Genomic DNA, 19,533 nt, shown 5'->3' on the forward strand with positions numbered 1-19,533 from the left:
CAATTCCCTCCTGTGAGGAAACCATTCTTTCTTTGGAACCAAACCATTCTGGCTTAACTCCTTCAGTTCTTCCTCCTGAACCTTTGATTAGATCTAGCAAGAAAAACACCCTATCATCCCACCTGGATTGTGAGGAAGTCTCTCCTCATACATTCCCAAACCAGTACTTGAACCATTCAGCTCCTCTTCCTGTAAGATATCACCCATCCCCCCCCAAAAAAAAACAATGGGGGGGGGGAAGTCCCCTTTGGCATTAATATACATTCAAAATAAATGTGCTCAACCTCCCACAGTTCAATTTCACTACTTCCTAAAGTTCATTCTGGATCCTTTGGTGAAGTGTGAGGTTTCTGTAGGCATCTCCATGACTCTTTCTCCAAAAAGTTCACTTTCTTGAATCGAGAAGGTAGAAAGTTTATTATCCTAAAATTACTCTCAATCAAGAAAAAAATGTATAAATCTAGAATTATACATGTATGACAATTATACAACCCCCCCTGAGGAGAGTGTTGGCAAACACATGGATCACTCAGGGATAAATGGCTGAGTTATGAAGTATATGAATTAATTGTTAAAAGATTGCCAAAAACAAAAACAAACTAAATAGAAGAAAAGAAAAAAATCAAAATGAAACAGTAAATAAAAATTTACAGTAAGCAAGAATAAACCCATAACAGGTCCTAGAATCAGAGCCTAATAAAGTGATTTATGGTCCACAAGTCTGTATGACCATAGCAGCAATATGCACTTACCCAATCAGCAACCAGGATTAAAGAAAATTGCCACACTATGAAAGGCAGAAAAGTGACTAGATTTTGGCAGCAAATGGGAAATATCATTCCCTGGTCTGATTTTTCCTTTGCTCAAATGTATTGGGGAGTCAGATGTATTGCCAAATTGGGGTACTTTTTCTGAACCTGACATGGGGAAATCCTGAGTCTGATGTTGTCAAATAGCCACTTCCTTCAACTCCAAAACTAGTCCTCTGTCTTGGTGCTGAGTCTCATCAATCCCAAAGGGATGGGTTGGTCTCCTTGACCCTATACTCCTTGGCACTGTTTAATGGCTGTTTTGTGATCCCTTCTCATGGAATCAGACACAATCATTAATTAAAGTCCCATAATATTTAACAATCAATAGTAGGTTTCCATAGTCTAAAGCTTTTAGGTATGCATTAATATTAGGGCTAATGAATTTTGTAAACTCATGCAAAATTAAAAAAAAAAACATTAATACTGGTAACATGTGCTTCAAAAAATGAAAAAAAAAAGAAAACTCAAATACTCTATTACAAATACACAGAAAAACAATAATAACATTTTAAAGTCAAAAATATATAGTTCACAATCAATGACACACTGTGTTTACCAAAAAGAGAGGAGTAATACAAAGGTTTCTCACCCAAAAATGAGATCCATTTCCTTTTTGGTTTGGTTATGATTCACAGTGTGAGTTCAAATGATTTTCACTAAGAAAATAACTTATAAAACAGTAGTAGAACTATTGCACATTCAAAGAATTACTAAAATTCCCCAAATCATGAGCCCACTAATGACAATATTAAACAAACCCACTATCATTAGGATTTACATGAGTCTCTATAGCCACTGAAACTCATGGATACTTGTCACAAGCTCTCCAGATCTAACCAATCTATCAACCTTGACTGAGATATTTTTAACAGTCTATTACTGCCAACATTCCAAAATATGGCAGAGGAGCCCAGAAAAACACAAACCTCCCCTCTGTTGAAAACTTTTTGGGTCTAAAACATCACCAAATTTTAGATCATTCTGGTGGAAGGGTAGAGTAACCTGAAGAGTTACAATTATAAAAGTCATCCAAAAGCCACTTGACTTCATGAGAAATGCTCCCTCTCAAGAGCCATCTAGAGGTACCAAACCCCCTAGGAAAACCTTTCAACCTCACAGATGAGACTGTAACAGCTATAAAAGGCCTTTCTTTATAATTTTCATCCATTGCATTTTTATAAATGAGGAAGTGGGGAATACAATAGTGCTATAGTGCTTCACTTCAACTACTAAATGAACCCTTACCATTTGTTACAAACAAATGTAGGCAAATGATCAGTCAGAAAAAGTGGTGCTCCTATATATCCTGAAAAATCACTTATGAAGTCCCCTTAAAATCAATTTAAATTTGTAATCATTAAATTCTCCATAGGTTGTATACAGGTTGTAACCAGTTTGATGGATTTCATTCATTATCATCTACATGACAATTAACAAAAGCAAAAGGGAACAAAAGGCAATTTTGGCAACATGTGACCTCAGTAGATCTGGTGACAAACCCAGCATCCATAAGGATCCATGAATTTGCCACAGAAAAGGGTTTGCACAACTAGATTATGAACTTTTACAATGATGTTTTCTCCAGTCCAGTCACAGAGGAAGGTACAAATAAAGACAAAATAAAAGCACATATAGCTAATGGCCAAAACCCAGTAACTTAAAATGATTCAATGTAACAAAATATATTACATTTAATCAATATGGGAACTAAATAAAACTAAATTAAATTTTAAAGCAATCATCAAATGAAATATATGTGACAGTATTCAGGCACTGTTTCAAGAGTCTTTTTCTCCAATTCTGATATTTGTGTTACAGAGACTTCTTCACTATTTGGAAGGGAACAAACTAGAACAGGTAATGAAGTCTGAAAAGCTAAAAATTCACTCCAGACTCTTTAAGGTTCCTTCCCCTCCCCAATATTATCATCCATTTATGGTCATGCCACTGGGGTTCTCCTTATCTATTCTGGACATAGTGTGAATGAACCCATTATTGATGTGTTGCAGAGACTGGGAAGGCCAAAATGGCAAGGGGGTCTAGGGAGTTAATTTCTCCCCTAAATATACTCAAGCTAATCACAAGGACAAGTGCACTCAGGAACAGTAGTACGAAAAGACACCTCAAAATTCTGAGCTATGTGAGTTCTGTAATGATCTCCTGGAATAGGACCTGTTTGAAATAGGCAGGAAACTGAGCCATGATTGCAATTCTACTTATTAAATTGGCTACAATTCTACTTTATTCAGTAGGTGGCTCTAATACATACTGGAGAGGAGTAAAAACTTCCAAGACTAGTAGATGGAGATACAGCCCAATCAGCCTTTGAATGGAGACTGAATGGAACCCCATTAATTAACCACCTGATTCTCTGGCTGAGGGTTATCAAACCCTGCCAGACACCAGAGCAACATTTAGTGTGACAAACTAGAATTTTCTCTGCCATCTTTTAACATTTCTCTACTTTCACTCTTTCCACCTCTTTGTAAATAAACTACTGAACATCATTTTGACTTAAGTTATAATATTTTTAAATCAGTGACCATCATATTATATTAGAATTCTCAGATACTTAGTCAAACACTCTGAGAATTTCCCTGGAACTTCAAATAGCTTAATTGGGATTTCCTGTTCTCTTTCCAGCCCCTCCTTTTAGAATTCTTAGATCCTTCAATAACTAGAATGTTTTTAAATGTGTCATTTCTTTCCATGTAACTGATTAAAGTTTACTTTTATTTCATTTTTTTAATCTGACCATTTGCTACATGCAAACTGTTGCATTTACCCTGTGCTGAAACCTGTGGTTTATGTGTCCCTTATGAAGGACTTCTCCTACTTCCTTTTTTCTTACATGTTGTCCTAAAAGATGAGGTTTGGAGAATGACTGATCTCTGACATGTAGTTAAATTGATATTTTCTGTAGATGTTAGAAATCATGCCAGGTGTGCTCTACAAAATTGATATTTTAACCCATAAAAGACCTTCTTATTTGAGATAGGATGTTGATAATTTTATATGAATAGTATGCATTTTATTGAAAAATACTTCTGAGAGTCTTCTTTTCAGCCATGATTGTTAATAGGGTATTGAACCACCAATCAGGAAATCAGCAAAACATAGATGGTTCCTATTGTTCTCTAGATAACAGTCAGAGCATTAACTTGGAGAAATCCCAGGTAGAACTCCATCCTGAATCTGTTGTCAATCTAAGCCAATTTTGAGCCAGACTTGACCATGTTGTCATTCCTATGCCTTTTATATCTTTTTTTTCTTTCTTCTCAAATAGCAAACTCAGTATATATGATTTCACAATTCTTTTCTTTCTCCACTGCTATACTTTGATGCATTTTTTCTATAAGAACCTGCCTCACCATAAAGCTCTATGCTGTTTGCTTTCCTACTTTTGGTTTGTACGTATAAAGCTCAAATCCTACAATGTTTCTACTTTGTTTCTGTCTGGAAATGAAGAAGCAGATCTTTTTATTCTCTTCTCCATACAAGGGGGGTGAATGATATGATTTCAAAATTTACTTAGAAAAAAAAATGGTTTTTATTGCTCTTGTCACACTCCTACCCCATTATTTTTTATGACCCCTTTGCCAGTATCCAGATTAGTAGTTTATGTCAGTCTTCTTAAAGTGCAATTGTGCTAGCTGTGAAAGAATATGTGTGACTTACTTGTTAATCTTCACACATGATACTCCATTTCCTAGCTCTGGTCTCCTTTGTCTATTGTCACCCATTCCCAGATAGTATAAATCTTGAAATTTCTCAGACTTATGAATGTTAAAAATTTCCACATTGAGGAATCCTCCATTGGAACAAATTCCCTACTGGAAACATTCCCCATTTTGATGTGAGAACTCGTCAGGATCAGAAATGGGAGGACCTCTACTCCACCCGTACTTAAGACTGCTTTAGGGGAGAAAACTCCTTGCTATGGGAGAACCTCTACTCCACCCATACTTAAGACTGCTTTAGGGGAGAAAACTCCTTGCTAAACAATGAAAGTACTTGGACCCATGCTTATAATAAGGCAAGGAGTTCTTTGAGCCATGCCTGTTTTTTAGAATTGATACAATGGGATGCTAGGTACCTAAAAGGGTCGGGCAAGTTTTGTCTTAATGAGATTAGCCGACTCAGCTGTGTTTTCTCTGGTTCCCAGACTTACTGAGGAGATTATTCAACTTAGCTGGAATTCAGATGGGCTGTCTTTTAGAAAACATCTAAGGTGATTGGTAGATGGAAGAACTTAGGGGAGGTGACATAGGAAAAAGCCCCCTATATAAGAAAAGGAATCTCTTGAGCAAGGGAGGCTTGGAGATCCTTGGATCCTTAGATATAGATCCTTTTGGAGGAGGCCCTTTGAAGATCTCTTGAGAAGAAGTCCCTTGGGAGGCTGACTCTGGCTGGAACTCCCTCTGGGGAGACTCTGTTCCCCAGACATCCTTGCTTAAGACAAATCTTGTGGTGAGTGATAAAAAACTGACTGATTCTCTCTCTCTCTCTTAAGACTCAGGTCTAAGCTATGTTGGCTTAAGGCCCTTCATACTTATTTCCCTTTTCTCTCTTTCTTTGATTACTCATTGTATTATTAATTAAAATCTCTATAAAATGCAGTTGACTTGGGCATATTCATAATTTGGGAATATATTCCCTGGTTACCACCTTATATTTGATTTAAAAACCAAGACACTGTAGTGAAACATTTTCTGCGGTCAAATTACTCACCTTCTCTTATATCTACTATAATTTTAACTCACTACAGTTTACAACATCAACAATTTTAATTATTACAGTTTAAGCCAAACAACTATTTTAAATGTAACAATAGTTCTACCTCATCTTTAACTCTCAGTTTTCCTGGACTCCTTTGAAACACCTCATCTTCTGTATACTCTTTCTCATTCCTCCCCACTGCTGGTGGTTTCCCTATAAGAGTGTCTCCCATTTAATCTTCATATATCCTATATGTGCAGTTGTTTGATGTTGACTCTCCCATTAGATTAATATAATAGGAGAAAATATATAGTTATTGTTATGTTATGCATAAATTACATTATATATTGAATAAAATGATAAATATCAATATATAAATACAGACAATAATTTGAGACAAACTCTTAAAACTGTGTGAGCAAAAAAACCTTTCCATAGGAAATAGCACATGATCTAATCATTGAAGGGCATCAGAGATTTTAAGAAGTACCTTACTGATTGCAAGTACAATGTTTTGTCTTTATTTATATCCCCATAGTTTACTCACAGTTCATAGAATATAATGATCATTTAATAACTGCTTTTGAAGTCATTACTCACTGAATATCCAAATGTGTTGACTATTAACAATGACATTATAAGAATTAATGGAGCCAGAGAACCTTTGTCAAATTTACCCTGACCTGCATTGATGGTGGGTTAATGATATCCAACTTCAGATCCAACACATTACCAAGAATGAAAGGAGTTACATACCCAGCTATCAATTTTGATGTTAACAAGGAGAGTAGAGGTCCTGGATACATATAGTGAGACCACACCTATTCACGACCACTGTATATCTATTAATAGAAAGAGCAAAGGATGTATAGAAGCATAACTGAAGACCAGAGAGAAATGGACTTGACCAAAATCACAAAATAAAAAATAGCAGTCAAGAGTTTAACCCAAATTTTCTGACTCTAGAAATTTATTTTTTTTTTAAGGTACCAAGCTGGGTTAGATGGGCTTTAGGCAAGACTCCTTATAAGTCTAACCTAATTATTATTTCTAGTATTTGTGATTTTTATTATCCCTATGTTACTGAACACAGAAGAGTTGAAATACTGAGTCCAGCCATGTTATTTTCCCACATAAGCTGTGAATTTTAGATTTACTCCACCTTGCTTAGTCTTTAGAATTTTAGCAACCAGGAATGTATTAACCCCAGTTAAGTATTAAGTGTGGGGGAGGAAGGTCTATGACCTGCATGTGCTAGCACATGACAAATCAGAAACAACTGACTGACCTCCTGTGCTGTCCAAAGTCAAGTTTAAGCCACCATCAGTACATGTAAGACACAGGAAGTGACATAAAGAACTGACTTTATATTTCATGTAACTTCCTGTGAGAGGGAGGTTGGCAGTGGAACTTGACTTGGAGGAGCTAGAGTGTCAGACATCAGACTGATTCCCTAAGATGATCATCTGGTGAGTGTTAAGGCTGATTCCCTTTTCCTTGACTTTTCTGGAGGCACCAGCCTCCAGGGAGGCCCCTCATCTTGGAGGAGGTTTCATGGCTAGAAGCCTAGCTAGATTTAATCTTCTGGGAACACCCTTGACTGAGGCCTCTGAACTCTCCCTGGCTCAAACCAGACTGGAGCAGATCTTCTTCCCTTTGATCTCTCTTTCTCTCTCATTCTTAATTTCTTTCTTCTATTGTAAATAAACCACCATAAAATTCCATTCTGACTTCAGTATTTAATTGGGATTTAGAATTTAAATCCCTGGCGACCAACTGAAAAATATATTCAGTCTCAACCCTAAATTTTACCCTTATCAATGTGGTCTAGATATTTTCACAACCACTACTATGACATAAAATGTTAATGTAGTACTTTTCAATACATACCAACTTACAGAAAATTAATATTTTAGATGGAATTTTATATAGAATACATTGTTGAGGTAACAATTCTTTTTGAAGTTACAAGAAAGCTTTCTTGTAACTTCAAAAAGAATTGTTACCTCAACAATGCTTCAGTGTTTGAGTAGATTATTCATATTACATTCAACACATTTACCTCAAATGAACTTGGATATTTTCCTAGCTATTCTCTATTATGACATATTTTAACTTAGACTTATTGTTTGTATAACACACTGGCATAATTGAATATAAAGTAATACCTACATTTAAATGCAACTATTTTTACCAAGATCTTATTTTATTAACCAAAATGTTTCACTATTTCAATTCATTATCCTGTGGTATCTTTAATCTTGCTCAAATCAATTATTGATTTGATAAGTATTTATAAATACATATGTTATATTTATATAAAATTAAATTAAATTAAATTCCCAAGCCTTTTTTGTGTGTATGGTAATAGCAAGACAAAAATAGAATAGATCCATAATTGAAGTGAATTGTTTACTTGGATGGGCCAGGGTTGGGATAGAGTTGGGGTAGAAATTATAAGCAAATAAGTAAAGTCAGTACAATTCTATATGAAGGAGGAAATGCAAAGTAATTTTAGAAGGTAACAGTAAAGAACCCCCATCCTATGAACACCCATTCTAATACTATCTTCCTCCTCAAACACACTTTTTTTTTCCAAAGCAGCAATTTGATTCCAATTTTGGGGTTGGATTAAAAACATCAAAATATAGAATACAATTTGATGAATAATTTATTACTCCATGTAAAAATGACTTTAGTTAATGCCAGTTATTCAAGCTCCTTGAGGGCAGATGATTACCTATTTTCTTTTTAACCCTAAAAGCTAGCAGAGTACATAATAGAATATTGCTTGACAATTGTTGTTCCTCCAAAGGAAACAATTTCATTAATAAAGTACAATGGAGGCATCTACATTGGTGTGAAGTACAGAATTTATTCAATTTAATTAAATTCAAGAAATATTTACTGTCACTCTATGCCAGATATTATGTTAAGTTCTAGTTTTTTTAGGGTACTAGTTTAAATTGCTCTCTAAGAGTAGATAAAATTTGAGTTGTCTAATAGGGGTAACCAGGGGATTGTGGCATAATGGAAAGTGAGTTGTAGTGGGAGAAAGGAAACAATAGAGATCTGTTTTTTGGATCACTCATAATTTATATTTGTGACTTTGGACAAGTCTCTTAGTCTCATCATGACTGAATTGCTTTATTTAGAAAAAATGAGAAACTTTTAATGTTTGAACTATAAAGTCATCAGATGATCAAATCATAGATTGATTTAGAGTTGGAAGAGAACTCAGACATGGTGAATTACAAACTTGGGAGAAAGCCAGAGAAAGGAATGAAAACCTGAGATGCAATGTGGAGAATTTATTTTAAATATACTGTATTGTTTATATGAGGGCCCTGGATTATAAATGCCCAAATGAATTCCTGTATATGAGGGAGACTTCCTGAGCCACATCTTGGCTCTACCCATTCTATATATTTTTGAGATTTCTTTGTCCTTAAGAATGTGGTCCTTTCTCAGATTCTGGCTAACAGGAAAATTTTATAATGCTTCTTTTCCTATATACATCACAAACAAATCATCTGTTCATCTTGGTGTGTCCAACAGCTGAGGGCTTGATAAACCACCTCCTAATTAGCTATTTGCCAATTACACATGCCTTCAGAGGAGAAGCTGAATAATGAGCTCCCAAAAGTATAGATAGGTACCTAGATCAGGAGTTTCAAGTCTCTTTGGAGAATTCCAGTGTTAAAATTTGTGGTCACCAGGGATTTAGTTTCCAAATCCCAAAATGAATTACTAAAGTAAATGGAATTTACGGTAGTTCATTTATAACATTTACAATAGAAGGAAGATATTAAGGAATGAGAGAGAGAGAAAAATCTCTGGTTTCTTCTTATACCAGCTAGAATTTCTAAGTCCCAGCCAGGGGAAGAGAGTCTCAAGAACTATGGGCCTTACCTGGAAGCTTCATGCCTCCAGAAAGGTGTGGTCAGTAAGTCAGCTTTTCACTCACCAATGGTAATAGTCTAAAAGAAGTCTGGGTGTTGGTTTTCCAGTCGCTCCTCCGAGTCAGTGCCCGAAATCTCTGAACAAATGTCTGTCTTCCTTTAAGCTCCCAGTGACTGATCCTTCACTCCAAGCCCAGGTGACTGACTGGCTGTCTCACTTCAGTCTTTTTTCCCTCTCTTTAATGACCTTTTTTCTCTTGTGTTACCTCCTCGAAATTTTCACGTCTACCAATCACAGCAGACACTTTTCTCCAGGACTGCCCATTCTTTAGTTCTCACCTTCTTTGGTTAAATTATATCTTTTTGGGTTACTTAACACCTTTTTGTAGTTAAAATTGAAAAATAGATTGTAGCTTACAATTCTAGCTTTACTATAAAGGAAGAGCTAAGTACCTTCATTGTTACAATCAGGAGATTATAATTTTATCTTCACAATAAAGAAAGAGCTAAGTATCTTCATTTTAATAATCAGGAGATAGCTAAATCCAATCTTTACACCAGAGAATCCTTTGATTACAATTAGGATGTCTTTTTTTTTTTGCTTTATTTGTTTCATTTTTAAACATCTCCCATGTTTACATGTATCGTTTTCTTTCCCTCTCTCCTCCCATAGCTGACAAGCAATTCCACTGGGTTATACAAGTGTTATCATTTGATACATATTTCCATGTTATTTATTTTCATAATAGAGAAATCTTTAAAAACCAAAACCCCAAATCATATACCCATATAAACAAGTGATAGCATATGTTTTCCTTCTGTGTTTCTACTCCCACAGTTCTTTCCCTTTATGTGGAGAGAATTCTTTCTCATAAATCCCACAGGATTGTCCTGAATCATTACATTGCTAATAGTAGGAAAGTTCATTATATTGGATTGTTCCACAATGTTCCACTTTTTATGTATACTGTTCTCCTGGTTCTGTTCATTTCACTCTGTATAAGTTCATCAAGGTCTTTCCATTTCATATAGAAATCCAGCAGTTCATCATTCCTCATAGTACAATAGTATTCTGTCACCATCATATACCACAATTTGTTCAGCCATTCCTCAATTGAGGAACACCTCCTCATTTTACAATTTTTTTTTGCCACCACAAAGAATGCAGCTATCACTTTGTTTGCACAACTCTTTTTTTATTATCTCTGTGGTGTACAAACCTAGTAGTATAATTATGATGTCTTGACCAGTCACTTGATAAGTTATTTTAATTTAAGAAATACTGCTTTTTGAGAATTTCACTTGTTTCAATAATTAATATCCAATCTGAGGAAGTAGAAAGAGTCTAGATACACACACACACACACACACACACAAACTCACACACACACACACAAATTGGTTGAAGTTGTGCAGGATACATTATAGATATAATTTTGGGGAAAATTACTTTCCTAATTTTGTGGAGAATGGAGTGGGTGGGCAAAACTAAAAGGAAGGAAGAATAATTAGGAAGGTACTACAAGCATCCAACAGAAGATGACAAGGGCCTGCATCAGGGTGAAAACTGTCATTGTCATGGGAAAGAAAGGAGTTATACTAAAGATTATGAAAGCAGAAATCACAGAGATTGAATGTATGGCATGAGTGTGAGTTGTAAATGAATGATGCTGAAATTGGGAGCCTGCAAAGAAGACAATTTACCCAATTATCATTCATTCTTTCTTTTTTTTTCCTCTGTGTCTGTATTGTTATCTCTGTTTCAGTCTCTGACTAGGTCTCTGTCAGTCCATCCAACTGTGTGTGTCTTTCTCTGTCACTATATCTGTCTCTATCTCAGTTTCTCCTCTTTCTATCTCTATCTCTGATGTCTCTCTGACACTATATTTCTATGCCTTCTTGTGTCTCTGTCTTTGAGTCAGTGTTTTTCTCTCAGTCGACATCCATCAATTTTCTTTGACTTTGTGTCTCTCTCACATCATCTCTCTCTTTGTCTATCTGACTTTTTTATCTCCATTTATCTCTAAATCTTTGTCTCTTTCTCTGTTTCTCTCTGTGTGGGTGTCTCATTCTATCCTAGGCTCCAATACATATCCATTTTCTTCCATTACTTTCATCTGAATATAGTCGGGGGATACTATGAAGTAAAGAAGTTGAAAAAGTACCAAAAATTATGTTTGAGTAGAAGAGTTTGGAAACTGCAAGTTACTAATTGCTTGACTATGTGCAAGAGAGCTAATCCTCTGTGAGTCTTGGTTTCTTCATCTGTAAAATGAATTTGACTAAGTGAAGTATGAAGTCCTTTTCCATTTTATATCTATAATTCAAAAATCAAAGTTCCAGTTATGGATTATAGTATATATGATATAATTAATTATATAATACTAACATATATAATATATTGGAAAATATTCGATTATATTCCAAATGAAGATTCCATAAAAATCATTTTTCTAAAGGTAATAAGTAAGGTAAATGAGTGGACACATGAGCCACTGGTTAGAAGACTGACTCTAAGATAAGCAAGACAATAGTTCTAATTTCACTTTTGTTACTTACTAGCTAGGGTTGCTTGGGTAAATCAATTAATCTTTGTGGCTTCCAAGGCAATTCACTAAGACTAAAAGTTATGGAGGTTCCTGAGATATATTTGTAGAGGGAGATTCTACAATGGGAGTTCTCTAATCAAATAAGACTATTTATTTGAAGAATTTTTTTTTAAATGAACAAGAAAAGTGATCCAAAGATCCAAAGGATATACCTGAGAGGGAACTTTTTTTGTTATTTTTCAAAAGTAGAATCAGGCTGAATAATTGCATCCAATTGCTTAGATATTTATTAATTTCCAACATAATAGAATGGATTTTATTCACCAGAAAACAGAGTAAAAGGACCAGAGATAGTTCTGCAAATCTTTGTAATTTGACTTTAACAGAGTCATTATGAGAGATCTATCTGTGATATTCCTCCCTAGAGCCTGCCTTTTGAGTAAATGGAGGAGCCTGGGACTGGGATATTGGACTTTTCAAGGCATTTTGAGACCATCATAAATCCTCAGAAATGCTTATGATTTTTATATTTTGACAGTCAAAATTATAGCTAAAGAAAAGCTTGTAATTCAGATAATCAGAGAGAGATAAGTTGAAATGAACATCTTTTAAAACTATTTTATATTGTTAACCTCATCCAAAAGTTAGTTTTGCTTCACTGAATGGAGAGACCTCCACTACACAGTCATATAAATTCCAAGATGAGAATAATTTGATGCATCTTGCATGCATTTAGAGATGGGGAATGACAGCAGAGAGAAAAAGTTGGCCTGAGAGCCTAGAAAACTTAGTTAAAAAGTCTTATTTATGTCCCAGACTTGGTATATGACTCTGGAGAAGTCACTTTATACCTTGGTGCTTGAGGCAGCTCCCTAACATTATAAAATGTAGCCACTGTGGATGCACAAACTGTTAGATGTAACTTTTCAAGGTGTAGAATCATTTATCAACAAAATGGCACCTCTGATCACTACCTATTCCATGAATCTGTCCTCAGCCTTCTCATAGGAACAGAAAGGACTTTAAGAGAAAAATATAGAACACTGACTTACCCTCAGGTGTGATCATCCTTAAAAGCATTCTGTATAAATCAGTTACACTCTTTCTCACTTTTAAATTCCTCAAAAAAAGTTTAGACTCCCTTGGAAAGTCATTCCAATGTTTAAGAGATAATTTTCCTTTTCTTCACTAATAAAAATACATGTTTAGATATAAATATATTTGTTTTATGTATTTACTTATTATTAATTATATTAGTTAACACCTTTATAGGTCTCTGAAGTTTGCAAAACACTTGACATGTATAAGGATAGGATAAATTGAGTTAAGTAATGAGGCAAAAAACCCCAGAAAAAGTAACAGACAGATTTTAGCTGAGATTTCTCAGATGCAAATATCTCCATCATGGCCTCCAGACTAGATGCACAAGTTTCTGGATCAGTTTTGAAGGAGGCAAAGCTGTTGGAGGAAATGGAATAAAATGGACAAGAGAGGCACATTCAGAATGAAGCTCTATGGATTTTGCATAAAATAGGAGCCTACTTTGGAGTCTGGGAGATGTGAATATCTGGAAGATTGGATGGGTTAGCATTTCTAGCTAAGTTCTTAAGCTGGAATTTCTTGGGAAAAAATGTTCAGGGAAAACCCACATATCACCTCCTTTAGGACAGAGAAGACTTTCAGGGGATTTGAGCTGTTTATTGGTGTCCTAGAAGGGTTTCAGTTACAGCAATGACTAGTCGTAGTGTCTGTCTGAAAAGCTGAGAACAGCTTAGGCACACAGAAGGAAGGCAGCTTCAGACTTCTACAAGGAGTCAAACAGAAATTCTTTTCTTAAGAACATCTTGATGGGGGACATCTGGGTGGCTCATGGATTGAAAGTCAGGCCCAGAGATCCTGGGTTCAAATCTGGCCTCAGATCATTCTTAGCTGTGTGACCCTGGACAAGTCATTTAACCCTTATTTCCTAGCCCTTACTGTTTTTCTGCCTTGGAACCAATGCGTAGTATTGAGTCTAACATGGAAGGTAAAGGTTAAAAAAAAAAAAAAGAACATATTGAGAACCACAGCAAAGAGTTTTTAAGACCAGAGAGTTGTTTTCTTTGCTATGTACACAATACGTTTGAAGGCATTCTCTCCAGGACACTGTGTCTGTCCGTGACAGACAAACTTTAGAGGCAGAGTGATATTTTAATTTTTTCTTCTTTTTTCCCTAAGGCATTGCACAGCGATTGGCACATAACAGGTATCTAATCAAGATTTTTGGGTTGATAGATGATGTGTTACTGAGACTAATTTTTCTCCTATGATTGGCACATTGGATTTGGATCTGAATACGATTTTAAAGGAGTCCTAAAAATATTTAAAGGAAAGATTGTCTCACTGCAGTTAGTATAAAACCTCCTAGAGTGACTTCCTCAAAAAAATAATCAATATTCATTTTATGGTTACTATTTTGGTGTGTTTGTTAAGTAGTCAATCTGCTGACTTCGATTTGTGTTCTATTATCATTTTGCAGATGTCTACTCAAATATGTTTCAGATTTTGAACCATATAGAACTGTTTTTAGTTACATAGAAACACATCAAGTATGTTTGCATGTATCTCCATATGTGTCTATATAATTTTTATCTTTTCTTTGCCTTGTGATACCTTTTTAAAATTTATAAATGCATATAAAATGAGATGTAAATGGAATAAATGTAGACTTTTTCTTAAAAAATAGGAAAACTCTGTGAAATTTTAATGCTCTTGAAATTTACAGAAAGTAAATGATAACATTTTGCTTCCATTGACTGATTTTCCAAATTTTCATATACAGAAATTTCAAATTTGGAATTGAAAAAAGTTACATTTTTTTTAATTTAACATCAAAGTAGGAAAAACTCATAAAAGGAGATGAACCAAAAGATATCACTGTCAGCATATGTAGTATGCAACAATGTGCAGAAAAATGTGAATAATATTATCACCTAAATCAGTTCCAGACATTCACTAAATTAAGGTACAACATTAGATGAATATTTCTATCTTGGTAAATCAAATGTAAATGCTGAAAAAAATTGTCCTAAGCAGTATTGCATGTCTATTTGAAATGTCATTGAATAGCATCTTTGTGGGCAATTATTTTTCTTTAAAATGAATGACTAATATTAAAATCACCATCTATTATAAAGACAATAGATAAGGAATGATGGAGAAGGTAATTTTGAAAATAACTTTTAATCTATTTCTTACCCAGACCAAAAGTGTCCTAATTCCATATTTTACAGGGTTCATTGATCTCTGAAAAAAATCCAGAAGTACTCCTCAAGAACAAACTAAAGTCCTCAAATGAGAGTCAAATGGGTCATGTGGTAAGAACCAGGTTTTTTAATTGATTTAAAACACTTATCAAAATAACCGATTAGATTTAAGTGGAAGAGTATAAGAGAGAGTTAAGAAACAATGCACTTGAGCATTTCTCATTTCTGATGGATTAGTCTTAAAGGGGGCATAAAGAATGTGATAAAGGGGGAAAATGTCAAGTAGAAGGGCACATACTTAGATGTATATAATCATAAAATATTAGAAATAGAAGAGATATTAGCAATTGTTTGGCCCATTTTATTTTTATGAATGAGAAAATTTGGACCCAGAGAAAAGAAATTATTTGCTTGAGATCTAACCTCAGATAGTTGAGGCTCAAACCTCAATGTCAATGATGTTGCTTCTGTTCTGTTACTTTCCTCCTCTGCCTAAAGAAATCACAGAAGAAACTTTAGAATTGATCAAGTCCAGTCTCCTGATTTTCTAAATGAAACAGATGATCAGAGGAATTTGCTCAATTTCACACAGGTAGCAAAGTACCAGCCAAGACTTGGACTCACATTCAAATATAATTCTTTATAGGGTGTGTGTGTGTGTGTGTGTGTGTGTGTGTGTGTGTGTGTGTGTTTACACCATTCTTCCAAGAATCCAAAGTTTCTAACCTTGCTTCCATTTTTGAAATATAATATTCCATATTATATTTAGAATATATTAAATATATAAATATTAAATATATTTAAATAAATATTAAATATATTTAAATAATTAAAAATTATTAATAATTAAAATAGAAATAATTAAAAATTAATAATAATTCAAAATTAAATATATTTAAATAAATATTAAATATATATTTAGAATATATTAAAGAATAATCTATTCTTTTTTGTGTTCTAAATCAACACCACAACATTAGAAAATACTTTGGACATTAAAGTAAGAGCTCGCTAGCATAAGAGCTAACATTGATATAGTCCCTTCTCTATGCCAATCATTCTGAAAAGCATTTACATTGACAGATATGGTCTTGTTTAATACAATAATCTTTAGTAATAATTACTATTACTATCTTCATTTATTAGTTGAAGAAAATGAGGCAGAGGCTAAGTGAACTGCTTCCCTGACCAGCTCTCTATCCGTCACACCACAGAGTTGGCTTGTTTGCCTGAGATATTTGAAAATTACGAGAAAAGGAGAGGAAAATCTAGCCTTATATATTGAAACAATGAATGGATCAATGAATAATAAAATTTCATTCAATCAATGAGTTTTTACTAAATAACATATGTATGAGCCACTCTATTAGATGGTTTAAAACCTTACTTGTCCTTCAGAATTTTATCTTCCTTCAAGGAATACCTAATCATTAAATTTAAGTGTTATTCAATAACAATAATTCAATAAAAGTTATTCAATAAATCTCTCATTTGAAAATATTACCATCTATAATGTCAAATGTATCAAGTCTCATATAAGTGGAAGCAACCAGCTTGGAGTGAAGATAACAGTGACAGTCCCAGAATATCTTGAATCTGCCTTCTTTCTCAAAAGGTGGCCCTCAGTTTATGTGACATTAGCAAAGGCGCTAATCAAATGTTTCTCTGTCCTCTTATAATAGAATTGGCCCAGGTACACCTTTGGGGTCTCAATTGCTAAAACCAGTATATTCAGCAACATATCAACAATGTCCAATCTCCTACTTCAATTACAATAGAGAAATGGCTTTAATCCCCTTAATTCCATTTACATATCTGTGAAACAGGAATGATCATCATTTTTGTTGCCTACCAATTAACCTGTGGTTCTCTCTAATTGCCTCTGTGCTAGACTACAAATTTCTTTTGTTTACAATTTGTTTCATTAATTGTTATTAAGGGGGAAAAAAGACTGGAAACAGACTTCCTAGCAAGGGAAACAAAACTCAAATGCTGAGCTCCCTGATTAAGTTATCTCCTCTTTCCTTCATGTGAATGTAATAAGAATGTGAAGCCTGTGAATTAGCTATAATTTTCAGATTCACTGGACTTTTCAAAGCAAACTTTATTTTTCTTGTTAGTCATTTTTCAGTTGTTTCTAACTCTTTTTTGACCCCTTTAGGGAGTTTTCTTGGCAAAGATACTGGAATGGTTTGTTATTTTCTACTCCAGCTCATTTTAAAGATGAGAAAACTGAGGCAAATGGGATTACATAACTGGCCTAGGATCACACAGCTATAAGTGTCTGAGGCTACATTGACTTTTTATCCCCTCTGTCACCTAAATGGCCCCATGACATTATCAAATGAGGATTTTTTTTTACTTTTTCTTTCCATTTTTCTTTCTTTTTTTTGGACATAATTATTTGTATTTCTAGACATATCAAATTAAAGTAAGGAGAATGCAAATCCATGATTTCCTCATGTGTTTTGGGGACAAGGCAGTTTACTTAGTCATCAACGAAGAAAGAAACCAACAAGGATAGAGTAACAGCAATTATATGAGGAATTGTGTCTAGCTAACAGAGGCAGAGCTGCAGAGATTTTTGTCCTTCAGAAATTCATGAAGTTTAAAGCATTATAGATTCTTCATGATCAGGTCTTTATGTCCTTAGATGATGGAAAACATGTCAGTACAAGCAATAGCTATCAAGAGATGACTTACTAGGATCACAGCTTGAGGCTTGCCCCAATCTTAGACCAAACAAGCTCCCAGTTTTATTGTCTTTTAGGAAAATTCTAGTCTGATACATGGCAGAGTAATATTCTCATAGATATTGATCCCATCGTATGCCACACCATGGTGGGTGGCAAGGTCCTAAGCATCTTATAGTGGAATTTCCACCATCCTGGGTGGCTTTTTCATGGACAATAATCCCAATAGAGGCAGCTCTATTTGGTTGTTTCAGTCATGTCATACTCTTCATGTTGTCATTTGATTTTTTTCTTGGCAAAGATGCTCAAGTGGTTTGTCACTTCCTCCTCTTGTTTGGAAACAGTGGAAAGGATTTAGATTTTAACTTTGTGATTGAATTTCCTTTTTAACAGCTATATAGGAGAATTCTACATCCATTGAATGGGACAGGGAATTATATCTTCAACAAGGTGACAAAACATTGACAAGAATGAAGCATATCTGCAATCACAGAGCCAAGCTAGCAAGCCTCTGACAGTTCCCACCATTATACTGATTCTGAGATAGACATTCAAGGCCCATCCAGTTAGCCTCAGGCACTTCCCAATGAGATTTAGACTTTTCAAAACATTAAACAACATCTGTGTGGGGTCAGTCCTTTACCCTTCCTTGACTTTGTTTACCTCCCAAATTTCCCTTTCCTCAAAGACTCTATAATAATGGTGGAAAAGAAAAGAGTACCTTTATAGTTTACTCAAGGGGGGAGGGTTTCAAGAACTGGGAGGTGAATGTATACTCTTATGCCAAAGGGGACTGCCCCCAAATTGGCTTTTTGTCAACCTAGTAATCATTGCTTTTGTTCTTTTTACCTTTTATCCACAAATTATTGCAATTTTTAAGCTGATTATGTTTCCATGATCCTTTTGGGGAAACTGGATTCCCAATAGGATCACAGGGGGGTTACGTGTAAATGAAGATTTCGAGCCTTTGGACTTCATCCCCCATAATTCCTTTAGTATTTCCCAAAATTCCATTTTCCTGCATCCTTGCATTTTGTGTTATTGTATTTAAGTGGCTTTAACTTCTCCCTCTTCCTCTCTTGGACCTGTGACAGGGCTGAAGTCAAGCAGTTCTTTTATTTTAGTTATTATTAATAAAACTTTATAAAATATAATATTTAATTATTGGTTGTTAATTTTAAAACCCCAGGAGTTTATGCCATTCCCTCTTTTTTTCTGTTGTGATTCATTCTTAAAAGTAATGTTTCCTCTAGAAAGTAATAAATATAGAAAGATTTTCCTATGGTTTAAATATCTCTGTGTCCTCAACCTTTTGGTCTTTTTCTATCCTGTGCCCTTCCTATTTTCATTTTTCCAATTTGTCATGGAATCTCCTCAATGCCTTTCTAGTTTTCTGGATGTCAGCTGCCCATATCACCACACATGTATGTGTATATATATGAATCCATGTATGTAAATATATTTGTATTTAGGTATGTATGTATCCCATTAGGTGGCTTCTTCAGTGCCTCCCTCTTCTACTACCAAGTTAAAAATTCAATCATTTATTTTTTTTTCTGTTTTAGTGTCTCCCTTTGTCAAGTTACCAATTCTCCTGATTTTTTTCTCCTTAT

At 34.6% G+C, this 19,533-nt stretch overlaps 1 long non-coding RNA gene across 1 annotated transcript; it reads left to right on the forward strand.

Moving 5' to 3' along the window:
• The first annotated feature begins 6,917 nt into the window (after positions 1–6,917).
• On the forward strand, positions 6,918–18,948 carry LOC103095818 (uncharacterized). The gene is made up of 3 exons (XR_472049.2): positions 6,918–7,000; positions 15,255–15,338; positions 18,314–18,948. It is a non-coding gene; the product is annotated as an uncharacterized LOC103095818 (long non-coding RNA).
• The last annotated feature ends 585 nt before the right edge of the window (positions 18,949–19,533 follow it).

This window comes from Monodelphis domestica, chromosome 8 (genome assembly GCF_027887165.1).
Source record: "Monodelphis domestica isolate mMonDom1 chromosome 8, mMonDom1.pri, whole genome shotgun sequence".
Lineage (NCBI taxonomy): Eukaryota > Metazoa > Chordata > Mammalia > Didelphimorphia > Didelphidae > Monodelphis > Monodelphis domestica.